The sequence below is a fragment of the Ricinus communis genome, chromosome 3, assembly GCF_019578655.1.
Source record: "Ricinus communis isolate WT05 ecotype wild-type chromosome 3, ASM1957865v1, whole genome shotgun sequence".
Lineage (NCBI taxonomy): Eukaryota > Viridiplantae > Streptophyta > Magnoliopsida > Malpighiales > Euphorbiaceae > Ricinus > Ricinus communis.
In genome coordinates this window covers 12,002,900-12,017,059 of record NC_063258.1, presented here as the reverse complement: position 1 = coordinate 12,017,059, position 14,160 = coordinate 12,002,900, and the positions used below count along the sequence as shown (strand labels likewise).

At 36.3% G+C, this 14,160-nt stretch overlaps 1 non-coding gene across 1 annotated transcript; it reads left to right on the top strand.

The window, feature by feature from the left end:
* The first annotated feature begins 3,641 nt into the window (after positions 1-3,641).
* On the top strand, positions 3,642-3,748 carry LOC112534206. The gene has a single exon (XR_003078507.2). It is a non-coding gene; the product is annotated as a small nucleolar RNA R71 (small nucleolar RNA).
* Positions 3,749-14,160: the final 10,412 nt, after the last annotated feature.

The following is a 14,160-nucleotide window of genomic DNA, read 5'->3' as shown; positions in this document are numbered from 1 at the left end:
AGACCCGCTCACCATAAGCTTGCTCATAAATCATATCTTCGCTACTGTGAATAGTAAATACCAAAATCAAAGGGTCTTTACCGAGGTTGTAATGGGGCTAGGATAAAGGTACGGAGACTTGGATAGAAGTATGAAAATGCTGGAATTCGTGTGATAAACAATAGTATATGCTCAAAGGATTAAATGCCTAAGATCACAAAAAGAATCATTCACTAAAATCCCTACTTCATAGAATAATGCTCGCAAATGCTCTAAATCCAATAAAAAGATAAATAATTAAAGAGATTTGTTTATTATATATTCTTTTTTCTTTTCTTCTTCTTCCTTTTTTTTTTTAGCGACCGCTGCATACAACTCGAATAAACATAAAGAATAAAAAATACAAATTAGATCAAAGGGAGCATTTAAAATATCAAAAAGATTTAGTGAATTTACCAACATAGCAACTAGCATTTTAATCCCACATAAAGTTGAATAAATCACAGAAAGAAATTCCAGCATAAGGGTAAAGGAAAGATAAATGTAAAGAATGGTATAATTGAAGTGTATAGGTGTAGATTATGAAGAAAAAGTTAAGGCTCAAAAACTGGCTAACTAATGGAAACATATGGTGATAGGCTTTTGGTCAAATGTGGTGAATCCTAAATCGCCCAAATCATCTCATGGTATTCACAATATTCATGTAACTTCAACACGCATTACAAAGCAAGTTCTAGAAGCAAAGTTAAGTACAATGCACACTCGAACAAGAAATATAAAGAGCATAAATATCATGAATGCTCAACTGGCTCAAAATCTCTCTTTCAAGTGTGGTATTAGGTGCAGTTGGTTCGCACCATCATTAATTGAATCATTACTTAAGAAACACATGCATATGATATTATCAACGTTCTAAGTTAAAATTCGACAATTCGAAAAAAACAATTAAATAACACCGGTTTAACCCGGCAGGGTTGATGTGTAAAACACCATAAATTGTTTTCTAAGGACAATGAACATCAAAGAAAAGTAACTACAATTCTATAAATCAAGTCATCAATCAGCTCAAAAATAGCATACTCAAGTGCATAAAAACACAGTGTCCTAACATCCCCTAAAAATACACAACACCTAGCCATAGCAATTTCAGATATATTAAAAATCCATATGAGAGATTAAGGTTTACCCATAAGCACCCCACACTTGAAGAACACATCCTCGTGATAAAATGTTATGGATACCCCGCATGGAATGCACAACTAAGAGAACAAAGGCAATACGATCCAAGTGCATGACATGTATGAAAAATAAAGTAAATAAATGCAGAAAAATAAAAAGATCTAGGGGATCGCCTGATCATCATCGAGGCCGATGTTGTGGAAATTCAAAGGTGCCTTCTAGAGAATCCTGAAAAAATAAAATAAAGAAATAAAATCGAAATTGAAAATATGAAAACTAAAACTAATAAAATGTTTCAAAACAAAAGGTTAAAAATTAGAAATTAAAGATAAAAATTGGGGTGCCTCCCAAAGCGCTTCTTTTTATGTGATGAGTCTTCTTAAATTTGGACTCATGGTGAAAGGCAAATGGGCGTGATCGATGACCATCCATCCTTCTACCAAGCAAATGTCTTCAAGTATCCGGCTTAGAGGGATAATCGTCAATTTCCTCTTCCGACTATCAAGCAAGCCGCCAATATGATGGGCAAGACTCGCTCCTCGTATAATTGAATGTAGTCATGATGTTTCAGGGCTCTTCCAATTTAAAAGTCGGAGTTTCAACAATTGGAAGGATCGATGGTTGGGCAATCTCTTCAGGAGTGTCGATGGTTTTCTTCAGTCCCTGGCTTGGTTCACTTGCTAGAAGAAACTCGAGCTCCTCCAAGACTTCTTCATTGGATAACTCGTGCTCATCTTCCATCATCGAAGGGACTTGTGGAAAATCTACCAATAATTCCTCTAATCGCAACTCAGCATCATCAATCAGACATTCCAGCTTGGTAGTCTTTCGGAGGGATTATGTTTGCCTCTTCCTTTTCTGGTTCCATCTCCATGTTCAAGAAATCGTCCTGCATAGAAGCATTATCGTCAAACATAGTAGATAAACAAGAAAAATTCTCACCTGAACGCAAAGTGATGGTGCTCAAATGCTCCTCGGATTCAGTAGCATTTGATGGAGTTCCCCATTGTTCTGCCGCTAGTAACTGAAAGATCAAGCCTACTTGATGCTCTATGTTCTTAATTGAGGCTTGTTGACCTTCAAGTACCCTCTCTGTTTGTTGGAATCTTTCCTCAAGACTTGTCATGAACCTCATCATCAGCTCCTCTGACACTAACTTTTCATCTTGAGTTGAAGGTGCAAGATTAGGCTGCTGATGTAGTTGCTGAATTCCTAGTGGTTCTTGGCCATCTAAGCTCCATCCAAAGGGTGAATGAGTGCTCCACTCTTGATTGTAGGTGCTTCCATACGAGTCATTTGGCCAACTTCCCGTATAATTCACCCGCTCACGCTATAAGAACAATGAGCAACATCACTATACAATGGACAATCATTACACACATGTAAACCACAACAAAATTCATAAAAGACTTGAGATGAAAGGATAGGAGAAGAGAGTTGATCGGTAGCCCTGCAAAATGATTCCACTCGAGCATCTAAAGATGCACGGGCATCCCAATTTTTAGCACTCTCTTGGTTCCTGATCCCATTTTCCAATGTGTCATACAAAAAGTTTGAATTTAGCATTGAACCTCCTTATCATTCACTATCTGAATCATAAACTTAAACTAAATAAATATGTACAAATAAAATAAAATAATTAAACAAATAAAAATAAAAATCATAAAATAATAAGAAAGAAAGAAAAAAAGAAAAAAAAAGAAAAAAAATGGCTAAATTAACAAATAGCAAATTTCACTCTAGTTTTCAAACATTCCCCGGCAACTCTCTCTTGCACTCAATACTGTACAGGAACCGAACCAGCCTCCAGGGCTCTATGTCACTCTTTTTCCTCTCTTCTCCCTTCCCCTTTTCTAAGAAAAAAATTCATTTTTCTTATAAAAGCACAATAATTGCTAGGAACATACGCAATAATATGCAAGCAAATATGTGTAAAACTATGCTCATCATGATGCAGTCTCTGAAAACCTGGTGGAACCTGGGCATTATTATTACGCCAACTAAAATTGGGGTGATTTCTCCACCCAGGATTGTATGTGCTGCTACAAGGGTTGTTCCACTGTCCGGGTGTATTATGCATGTAATTAACATGTTCATGGTGAGCAGAAATAATAGATAAAGTAGAAGAGCTAGCAAACATACCTCCTGCATTACGATTTGCACCGTAGTGTGAGCCACCTCAAAACTCGCAGCTTATTTGGGTTGCTTGAATCGGCATCTGAAGCTGGTCTAATTTCTTGCTCAGAAGCTCCACTTGAGCTACCAAGGCTGCTGTGGAGTCTAACTGATTAATCATTCCCTGTTTGATTGGCCGACTCCTAGAGGATTGCCACTGGTAGTTGTTCATGGCCATATCCTCTATCAGATTTTACGCCTACTCCAGCGTCTTATTGTTCAAGGCTCCACCTGCTGCAGGATCTACCATTTGCCTAGTATCAAGGTTCAAACCACTATAAAAGGTTTGAACTTGCATCCATATTGGTAGACCGTGGTGTGGACAGTATCTCAGCAAGTCCTTGTACCTCTCCTAGGCATTGTACATGCTCTCGTCATCCATCTGCATAAAAGAAGAAATGTCATTTCTCAACTTAGCAGTCTTAGCTGGAGGAAAGTACTTGTAAAGAGATTTTTTAGCCAAATATCTCCAAGTAGTGATAGTGTTCGGTGGAAGGGACTGCAGCCATCTCTTTGCTCTATCCCTTAAAAAAAATGGAAATAATCTCAGCCGAACGGCATCATCGGTAGTTCCATTTATCTTGAACATGTCGCATATCTCCAAAAAGTTGGCTATATGGGCATTGGGATCCTCGCTTGGCAGCCCTCCAAACTGTACACTCTGTTGTACCATCTGGATCATATTTGGCTTCATTTCAAAGTTGTTAGCTGCCACCACTGGTCTGAGTATACTCATCTGTGTCCCATCTAGTGATGGTCGAGCAAACTCATACATCGTTCTATTGGGTCCGCCTCGACATTTTCATTGTGATTCTCCATCCCTTTTAGTCTATCAACAGGTACCTTAACCTCAATCTCCTCCTCTTCCAATTGCAAACGCTTCCTTAAATGTCTGAGGGATCGCTCTGGATCAGACAGAGGCTCTACAAGATCAGAGCTAGAGCTCCTGGTCATAAACTACCTAAGAATGGAAGGTAGCAACCAAAGAACAGAAGTAGTTAAAAAAATAGAAGAATAAAATAAAGTAAAATAAAGACAGAAAAATAAAAATGGCTAAATTAATACAGACACAAATTCACTCTAGTTCACACAAAAGTTCCCCTGCAATTGCGCCAAAAACTTGATAGGTTATTTATGTAACTAAAATCTAAGGCAGTGAACCTATCGATGCAGACTAGCACAAATGGTGAGTATCAACGTCGTATTCTCGGGAAATGGTGATCCTAGAACTACTGCAGTGTCTTGTGTTATCTAACCTTAAAAAAATTGATGAAGTTATTATGCTATGATTAAATATGAACAAACGATTAACTAAGTGTCAAATAATCTGAAAGGATTTAGGAAAACAATCGAAGGAAAAAGCAAACCCTATAGGACCTAAGATAGTTGGATTTTAGTGAAGATAGAGATTATATTGATTACCAATTGCAATTACTCGTGGATGAATTCTTAACTGAAATTGGTCTCCCTCTCGAGATAACCGAATTCCTAAACCTAATAACCTAAAGTTGGAATCTCTTCCTAACGATCGATTATTCAATTAGCCTTAAGCTTTAACCTACCTCTATTAGGCTTTGTTAATTCTTAATCCAGCTAGTCAATTACCCTTATCTCTAAGTGATCATTTACCAGTTCTTGTTATTCAAATTTCCAATTACTAAATGAATTTCTCAATTACATAAAGCCATCTAAATACCACAACTCACAACGTCTCATGAATAAAGTGATTTCTCATTAATAATGAAAGCATAAAGAGATGAGCATTGATAAATAAAATCTCATAAGGATTAAAATCTATCCAACAACATAGGAACCCCAATGGGTTTGACAAATTTAGTTACTCATACTAATAAGCAACACAAAGTAAAGAATAGATTCAGAAAAGTAAATTAAAGGCATGTACACCCTTCTTCTTCAAGTTGGATGAAAAATCCTAAATTCCCAATTCATAATGATAAACCCTAATTTGCCTCTTGAATGCTCCCATATCTCCTATTGATCTTCAATTTGATGTTAAAACCAATGTAATCCTTCCTTCAATAGATGAAATGGTCTTCTAAGGTCGAGTATTGAAGTCTGGAAAAAGATGGCTTAAGCTTGTATATGTGAAATCAAGTCAGAAAATCGAACCCTCATTCAACAAATCATTTTTGTCTATATAAATCTTTCAGCACGACCGTGGTTAAGCCTGTGCTGATCAGCATGGGCGGAGTCCAGGCTGTGTTGGACCTCCTCATTTCGTAACTCACGACTTCTTCCTAGTCGTGCCCTAGCCGGTGCTGAGCCACCAGGAGCCATGGTAGAGGCCGTGGTGGCTTTGGAAACCGTGCCAAAATGGCACTATTGAAGGGCAACTATTTGATGGTTCAGCATGGCCAAAGCCCAAGCCATGCTCAACCTTGGAATGCTAGTCCTTGCTCAATTTGATGGATTCTGGTCCGTATTTGCACGTATTTCCCTCGATTACTAATAATGTCCCTTGATAATGACTTGAAATGTGAAAGGAACCAAAATACAGGTGATTCTAGCATAAAACACGATAACTATGCATAAAAATGTAAGCAACTGGGCATATAAATATGTATGAAATGATGCACATCAATTACCTTCACACTATACTTGTTGTTTTACTTTTACCTTAATCTTTCCCTTTGAAGCCCTTTTCTCAAGAACGCGTTACTTAAGCTTTAGAAACATTTTGAGTGATTAGTGTCAATTAAGCTCTAAAAAGGCTATTTTAATTAAGGAAAACTCAGTTCTTACAAGAACTATAGAAAAGAATTAGAGTGGAAAAAAGCAATTGTTTGAGTCTAAAATAGGGTAAAAGCCAATTTCTGTGAAACATGAGAGTGTGATCTATTTTTAGTGCAAACACATAAGGGAGTGTGTGAGGAACAACATATTTCTTTATTTCGCAGATTTATATAATGTCTCAAAGAAAATATAAAGGGATTGCGGAGGAGGAGCAAAAGGATATGGACCTAAAATTATACATGAAGGTTATACAAGGGACTTTGGAATGACTCAATATAAGGTTTGAGAGCAAGGATGAGAGGTTGGAGAGAGTGGAATTAAGTTTCCAAATGGGACAGCCTAGGTGTCACAACCAACACAATGGGAGGCCAACGTACACCCATGACATGGATCATGAAAAATATGATGATGATGACTTTGAAGAGGTGGAACGTGGGTCTAATCAAAACTGGGGCAGACTTGACAATGATGAAAGAGGAGCAAGGAGAGTAGATGAGCACTTGGGAAATATTAAGATGAAAATCCCAACTTTTCAAGGAAAGAGTGATCCCAAGGCTTACCATGAGTGGAAAAAGAAAGTGAAGCTTGTGTTTGATTGCCACAACTACTTAAAAGAGAAAAAGGTAAAACTTGTTGCTATTGAATTTACTAATTATGTTATTATTTAGTGGGATCAAGCTGTGATAAGTAGCAGGAGGAATTGAGAGCATCTTATTTCAACATGGGAGGAGATGAAAGTTGTGATGAGGAAACATTTTATTCCTCAACTTTATCATAAAAAGTTGCACAATAGACTGCAAAGTCTAGTGCAAGGATCTATGCGTGTTGAAAAATATTATAAAGAGATGGAGATTGCAAAGATTTTAGCTAATGTGGAAGAAGATCGCGAAGCAACAATGGCATGGTTCTTGCATGGATTGAACTGAGATATTGCTAATGTGGTTGAGCTTCAACACTATATGGAGATGGAGAATATGTTGCACATGGCCATGAAGATTGAGAGACAATTGAAGAGCAAGAGCGCTAAAACTAGTTCGGCCTCAACTTCGTCATGGAAGTTGAATTGGAAGAAGGACGACAAGGCTATTTCTAAGCCTAAATTTGAGTCTTTCAAGGATCCTAAAGTGGAGGGTGGCAACAAATTCTAAGGTAAATCCACTCCTCAAACATCTAAAACTAGAGATATTAAATGTTTTATGTGTTTGGAAATGGGCCACACAGCTTTGTAATGTCCAAACAAAAAAGCCATGATTATGAGGGATAATGGGGAAGTGGAGTCCCAAAGTGATGCCGCCCCTGGAAGATGGTAGTGACCAAAAGTATGCTGAACATGGTGATATATTAGTGGCAAGGCAAGCATTGAGTTTGTAGGCAAAAGAGGAAGAGGTAAAAAGACAATATCTTTCATACTAGATGTCGTGTCAACGATAAGGTATGTAGCATGATAATTAATGGGGCTAGTTGTACCAATGTGGCTAGTACCGAACTTATTAAGAAATTATGTTTGCCAACTTTTAAACACTCTATGTGATAGCTTGGCCTAGAGAAGCGGTCTGATGAAGGAAGGAAGTGGATGGAGGGGCAAGGATAGGATGCAAGGACAAGGAGCGGCTTCATGCAATCTTCTAGGATGGAAGCACTCTAAGGTACGGGGGTACATGAATGAATCGAATTGCATGTCAAAATGGGGCAAGGAATGGTTAATAACATATAGGTAAAGAGTTGGAACTAATCACATGAGATTCCTTTTGGTTTTTTGGCTGTGGAATTGTAGGAACTCCAAAGTTAAATGTGCTTAGTTTGGGGAATTTTCAGGATGGTGGACCTCTTGGGAAGTTGTCGAATACGCTAAGGGGATAGTTTTGAATTTTGAGGCTACTGGGGGTCAAAGTAGATAATATCTTATGTGATTTAGTTCTGATTCGTTACACCTTAGGCCATATAAGCTTCAATGGTTGAATGATTGTGATGAGATTATAGTTGTTAAGAAAGTATTTGTGTCTTTCTCTATTGGTAGGTATAAGGATGAGGTATTGTGTGATATGGTGCCTATGCATGATAGACATATTCTTTTAGGCAGCCCATGGCAATTTGATAGACGAGTCATTCATGATGGTTTTACTAATAAATACTCTTTTGGAATGAATGCCAAATCTATTACCCTTATTCCTTTGACACCCAAAAAGGTGTATGAAGAGTAAATGCACATGAAAAAGGAGAGCAATACAAAACAGATGAGTGAAGGTGCGCAAGAAAAGAAAGAAAACAAGAACATGAGTGCACAAAAAGAGAAAGATAAAGAGAGTCTGTGCATGAGAGAAAAAGAAAAAGGTGAGGGTGTGAAAAGTGAGAAAAAGGAAAGAGAAAAAGAGACTTTCTATGGAAGAGAAAGTGAGGTGAAAATAGCCTTTTTGGCCAATCAGACCATGTTTGTACTTAAGTAAAAAGAGGCCTACTTTAATGCTAACGAGCTTAACTTTTCTTTTCCTAGTGCTTTTGTTTCTTTGTTTTAGGAATTTGATGATTTATTTCCTAAAGAGATCCCATATGGATTGCCACCAATTAGGGAATAGAGCATCAAATTGATTTCATTCCTAGATCATCTATTCCTAATCGGCCTGCCTATAGGAGCAACCTCGAGGAGACTTTGGAGCTCCAAAGGCAAGTTGAAGAATTTAAGACTAAAAGAATTGACCAGGGAAAGTATGAGCCCATGTGCAGTTCCAGTTTTAATTATGCCAAAAAAGGATGGAACATGGAGGATGTGCATTGATTATCGTGCCGTCAATAAAATCACTATAAAGTATAGATATCCCATTCCTAGGTTAGATGATATGCTTGATGAATTGCATGGTGCTTATATCTTTTCTAAGATTGACTTAAATAGTGGTTATCATCAAATTCGCATGAAAAAGGGCGATGAATGGAAAATGACATTAAAACAAAACATTAATTGTATGAGTGATTAGTTATGTCTTTTGGCCTTATTAATGCACCCAATACTTTTATAAGGTTTATGAATCATGTTTTGCATGCTTTTATAGGAAAATTTATAGTTGTCTATTTTAATGATATACTTGTTTATAGTCATAACTTGGATGATCATATGGAGCATGTGCACATGGTCTTAGATGTTTTGCACAAGGATTCTTTATTTGTCAATTTCAAGAAGTGTTATTTTTACCCTAATAAGCTTGTGTTTTTAGGATTCATTGTGATTGCAAATGGAATAGAAGTTGATGAAGAAAAGATAAAGGCAATTAAAGAGTGGCCGAAACCTATTTATGTTGGGGATGTAAGGAGTTTCCATGGCTTAACTAGCTTTTATAAGAGGTTTATGGAGGATTTTAGTAGCTTAGCCGCGCCTTTAGCTGAAGTTGTTAAGAAAAGTGTAGGCTTTAAGTGGGGTGAATAACAAGATAAGCCTTTAATTTGCTTAAAGAAAAACTTATTTTGGCACTTATACTTTTTTACCTAACTTTGCTAAAACTTTTGAGGTTGAGTGTGATGGTTCAGGTATTGGCATTGGAGCCGTGTTGATGCAAGAAGGATGCCCAATTGCTTACTTTAGCAAAAAAATCAATTGGGAAGCCTTGAATTACCCAACATATGACAAAGATAGAGATTAAAAAGAAAGACACAAAATAAACAAAAAAATGAGAATATCAGTAGGATTTCAGATCTGATAAGGAAAGCAGTCACAAGTGTTTGTTCTCTTCCATATGGCTAACTGTAAGGATCCGATGGAATTGATTTAAATACAATGGTAGACGAAGACACAAGAGAAAAGATGGATGTGAGAATAAGTCTATCCTTGCTAGCGCGAGTGTTTATTAAGTCCAAAAAGTTCTTTAAAGAATCCATAACTTGATTTCCCGCAAGGTAGAAAACTGAAATAATATGCTCATTATCCTTAAGTATTTAGTTGCAAAAACAAGGGTAAAATTCCCGTGGGCCTACCTAAAATCACTCCGACCCAAATTACTTCATTATCTGCATTTCAAACATCAAAGAGCTCGAATTCAACTTGTATTACTCTTGAAATAATGGAAAATAACATGATTTCTCACTTATGCACGTGGATTTACATCTCCTTTTGCTTAATCATCAAGCTAAGGCCCAATGCCATCAGTCAAGCTTATCAATTGCATTTTAAGAATTCTTTATGCCAAACCTTGCATCATCAGGAGTCCTGATGCCTAAAGGAACAAGGAAGGATGGAGATCTCAATGGTGCAAATCCTGAATTGAAATATTTGGGTGTGCCTTGATTCTTATTGTTCCCTCTTTCCTCCAAAATATTCATTCGCGATCATTCAAAGAAGTCCCAATATTCCAATTTAGGATTTACACTATTGGAATCTCCATCATTCCATGTTCCTCTAGGCATGACTCTTGATGACACAAGGATTGGCGTAAGAAATCATGGAAATGTAATTAACAAGCTTGACCGGTGGCATTAGGGAGTGACATGATGATCTAGTAGGACGAGACACAAATCTACATGTGTAAAGGAGGAATAATATTGTTTTCGATTAGTCTAAGGGGGAATGCACGCATTTTAATATTTGGGATGCATATAATTATATAATTTGGGCTGGGGTTTTATTAGGTATGCCCACATGAATTTTCCCTTGTTTTTGTTATTCTGGCTCATTAAATTTAGGACTATGAGAGTTGTTAATCAGTCAACTCCTATTTATCTACTATGATGGTTTGGTTTGGTTTGGTCTGGAGAGCATAAACACCACTATTGAGAGAAAGTGTGTGTAAGCGGCAATCAAGAAATGAATCAAACCACTTGGAAACTTAAAGAACACAATGAAATAACATTAAAGAAAGATAAGTAACCTGATTGAGAACTAAAAGCTCTGATACCAAATGTTAAAGAACCTTCAAGAACTTTAATCCTTATGAACCCGTGAATTACTAACTTGAAAACCCAAAGAACAACTTGAAATCAAATACTAGGATTGTCCAATCAGAGTGTAAGATGATCAAGAATTAGAACCTAAGAAAGACTAAGTTCCTTAAACCCCAATTCTAAGTATGCCACAAGGATAGATCAACTCCATGATAAGTAAGTTTTGCATTTAAAGAAGAACACAAGATACAAGTAATTTTGGCTTGAAAGAAAGTAAAAATTTAATTAATTATAATCTAGAAAATGGTATATGAATTTGATATGTTTTAAAGACATACCCAAATTCCTAAGAAGAATAGAATTGATACGAATATAACTAACTTATGCCAAACCTGTATCAATGTTGTTATTTTTACAAGGATCGTTCACCTGATCATGCAAAGGAACTCTAAGTCCCAATAGGATCCTTAAAATCTTGTTCTTGAAAATCTTAATTATAAAGAATTAAAGGCTGTTTAATATAAATAAAAGTTTAGATTCAACTAAGTTTATAAAATATCAAGCCTTCACTTGATAAATTCATCAATTCACCGAGTTTATAAAGAACAAAAGAAGAGAATTAACTCTAAAACAAATAATATTCAACCAAACTTTACATAGAAATTCATACTAGCTTATATAGGCCTTAGAAAAAACTAATTCTATAATGATAAGGAAGCATATAACAATAAAACTGGGAATAGAACTCCTAAACTAAAAGGATAACTTAAAAGACTCCTAACTATTAAAAGACTTCTTTAAATGAACAAATACTCCTAAAATTCGTCCAACCCTAGCCCATATAATAAACATGACATTTGGGCTTAACTAACATGTAATAAGTGGCCAATTCTTGACTATTGGACACCAATTAGCTTGACTTGTTTATTTTGGGCTAATTTTGACTTGTTCATGCCTCCATATATTGAATTAAGCTGATAAGAATATCTTGAGGCCAATTGTCTTAATTAAGCCCAATCTTACTTGGACTTTGGACCTCCAAACCAAGCTTCAACTCTTGCTTCACGAACACTCCTAAAGCATCCTTGAACTTTTTCATATGAGCTCCAGTCATTGGTCCCTCATATTTGAGTGACTCGTGTATAATCCTAGTTGGATTAGGATTTCTAGCTAGAGTAGGATTCCTTATAGGACTAAAATTCCTAGTGGAAGTAGGATTCCTAGTTGGAGTAGGACTCCTCGTGGGACTAGGACTCCTAATTCGAGTAGGATTCCTAGTTGGAGTAGGATTCTTAGTCGGAGTAGGATTCCTTGTGCTTATAGGATTCGCATCAAGAAGTCTTACTTAACTAATATGATCTAATATGAGTTTCTTTACAAGCTTAGGAAACTTTAACATCTAACCAAATAGGATACTAAGAGCTAAATAAAGCCTTCATAAACTTGGACTTTAAGAACATTAAACAAATCTCATTTAGCCTTCATAAACTTGGATTTTTTAAGAACATTAAACAAAGTCCATTCTTTATAAATTTCATTTGGGCTTAATTCTATTGGACTTCCGTTATTAGCCCACTCTTGCATATAGCCATTTAAGGACTTTTGAAGCTTCTTGGCCCTTAACCTTATAATTGGACCTTGTGGCAAACTTAATGGATCCTTTCTTGATTCTTTCTTGTTGCCCTTGTCATGAAGCCCAACCAAATCTACATCTTTAAGCCTTGGCGTATCTATATCATTCCCTCTTTCTTTAGGATGATTTGTCCTTGAATCAAACTCATCATCTACATCAAAAGGACTCAAATCAGCAACATTAAATGTGCCACTCACATTATACTTACCTTGTAAATCAATTTTGTAAGCATTATGGTTGATCCTCTCAAGTACTTGAAACAGTGTATCACCCCTTGGACTTAGTTTTGGCTTTTTTTGATTTAAGAACCTTGCCTTGCGAAAATGCACCCAAACCCTAGTTCCAATCACTAGGTTTCGACACTATTGGCCTTTTTCCTTTCTTAACCTTTTCGGTTACTCTAGTATTTTGTCTCAATCCTCTCTTTAACTTGTTCATGTAGTCTTTTAACCAAATCTGCCTAAGAAGAACTATCAACACTGACAATCTTGTTAAGAGGCAAAGGAACTAGATCGATAGGAGTTAATGGGTTAAAACCATAAACAATTTCAAATGGAGAATAATGTGTAGTGCTATGAACAACCATATTGTATGCAAACTCCACATATGGCAAAGGATCCTACCAGGATTTAAGATTCCTAGAAATTAAAGAACAAAGCAGTTGAATTAAAGTTCTATTAACAACTTTGATTTGTCCATCTGTTTGTGGATGGCAAGTAGTAGGAAATAATAAATTAGTACCTAACTTACCCATTACACACGCCAAAAATGACATAAGAATTTAACATCCCGATAACTTACAATGGTTCTTGGAACTCCATGCAATCACAAACTTTCTTGAAAAATAATTCAGCAATATAAGTAGCATCATCTGTTTTATGGCATGGTATAACGTGAGCTATCTTACTAAATCGATCTATAATAACAAATATACTATATTGGCCCTTCCTAGTCCTAGGCAATCCAAGTACAAAATCCATAAAATAAATCTGTATAAGGAACATTAGGAATAGGCAAAGGAGTATATAACCCATGGGGTTGCAATTTAGACTGTCTTTAAACACACAATGCATCGACCACACACCTTATTTACATCACATTTCATGTAAGGCGAAAAGAAATTTTTAATCAGTATGTCATAAGTCTTATGCACCATAAAATGACCCATTACATCGCCCCCATGTGCCTCCTTTACAAGTATCTCATGCAAAGAACAATTAGGAATAACATAGGCGATCCTTTTTGTAAAAATATCCATCAAACTCATAGAAATCATTAAAGGCAGCCCCATTAGCACAAGTATTAAACATATTACCAAAGTCACTATCATTCAAATACCACTCCTTAATAAACTCAAAACCCTAGAATTAAGAGAATTAAGCAAAGCATACCTTCAGGATAATTCATCAGCAACCATATTCTCCTTACCTTTCTTATACTTGATCACATATGGGAATGTCTCAATGAACTCCATCCATTTGCATGTCTTCAGTTCAACTTGTCTTGCTCCTTAAGATGCTTCAAACTCTCATGATCTGTATGTATGACAAACTCTTTAGGCCAAAGGTAGTGTTGCC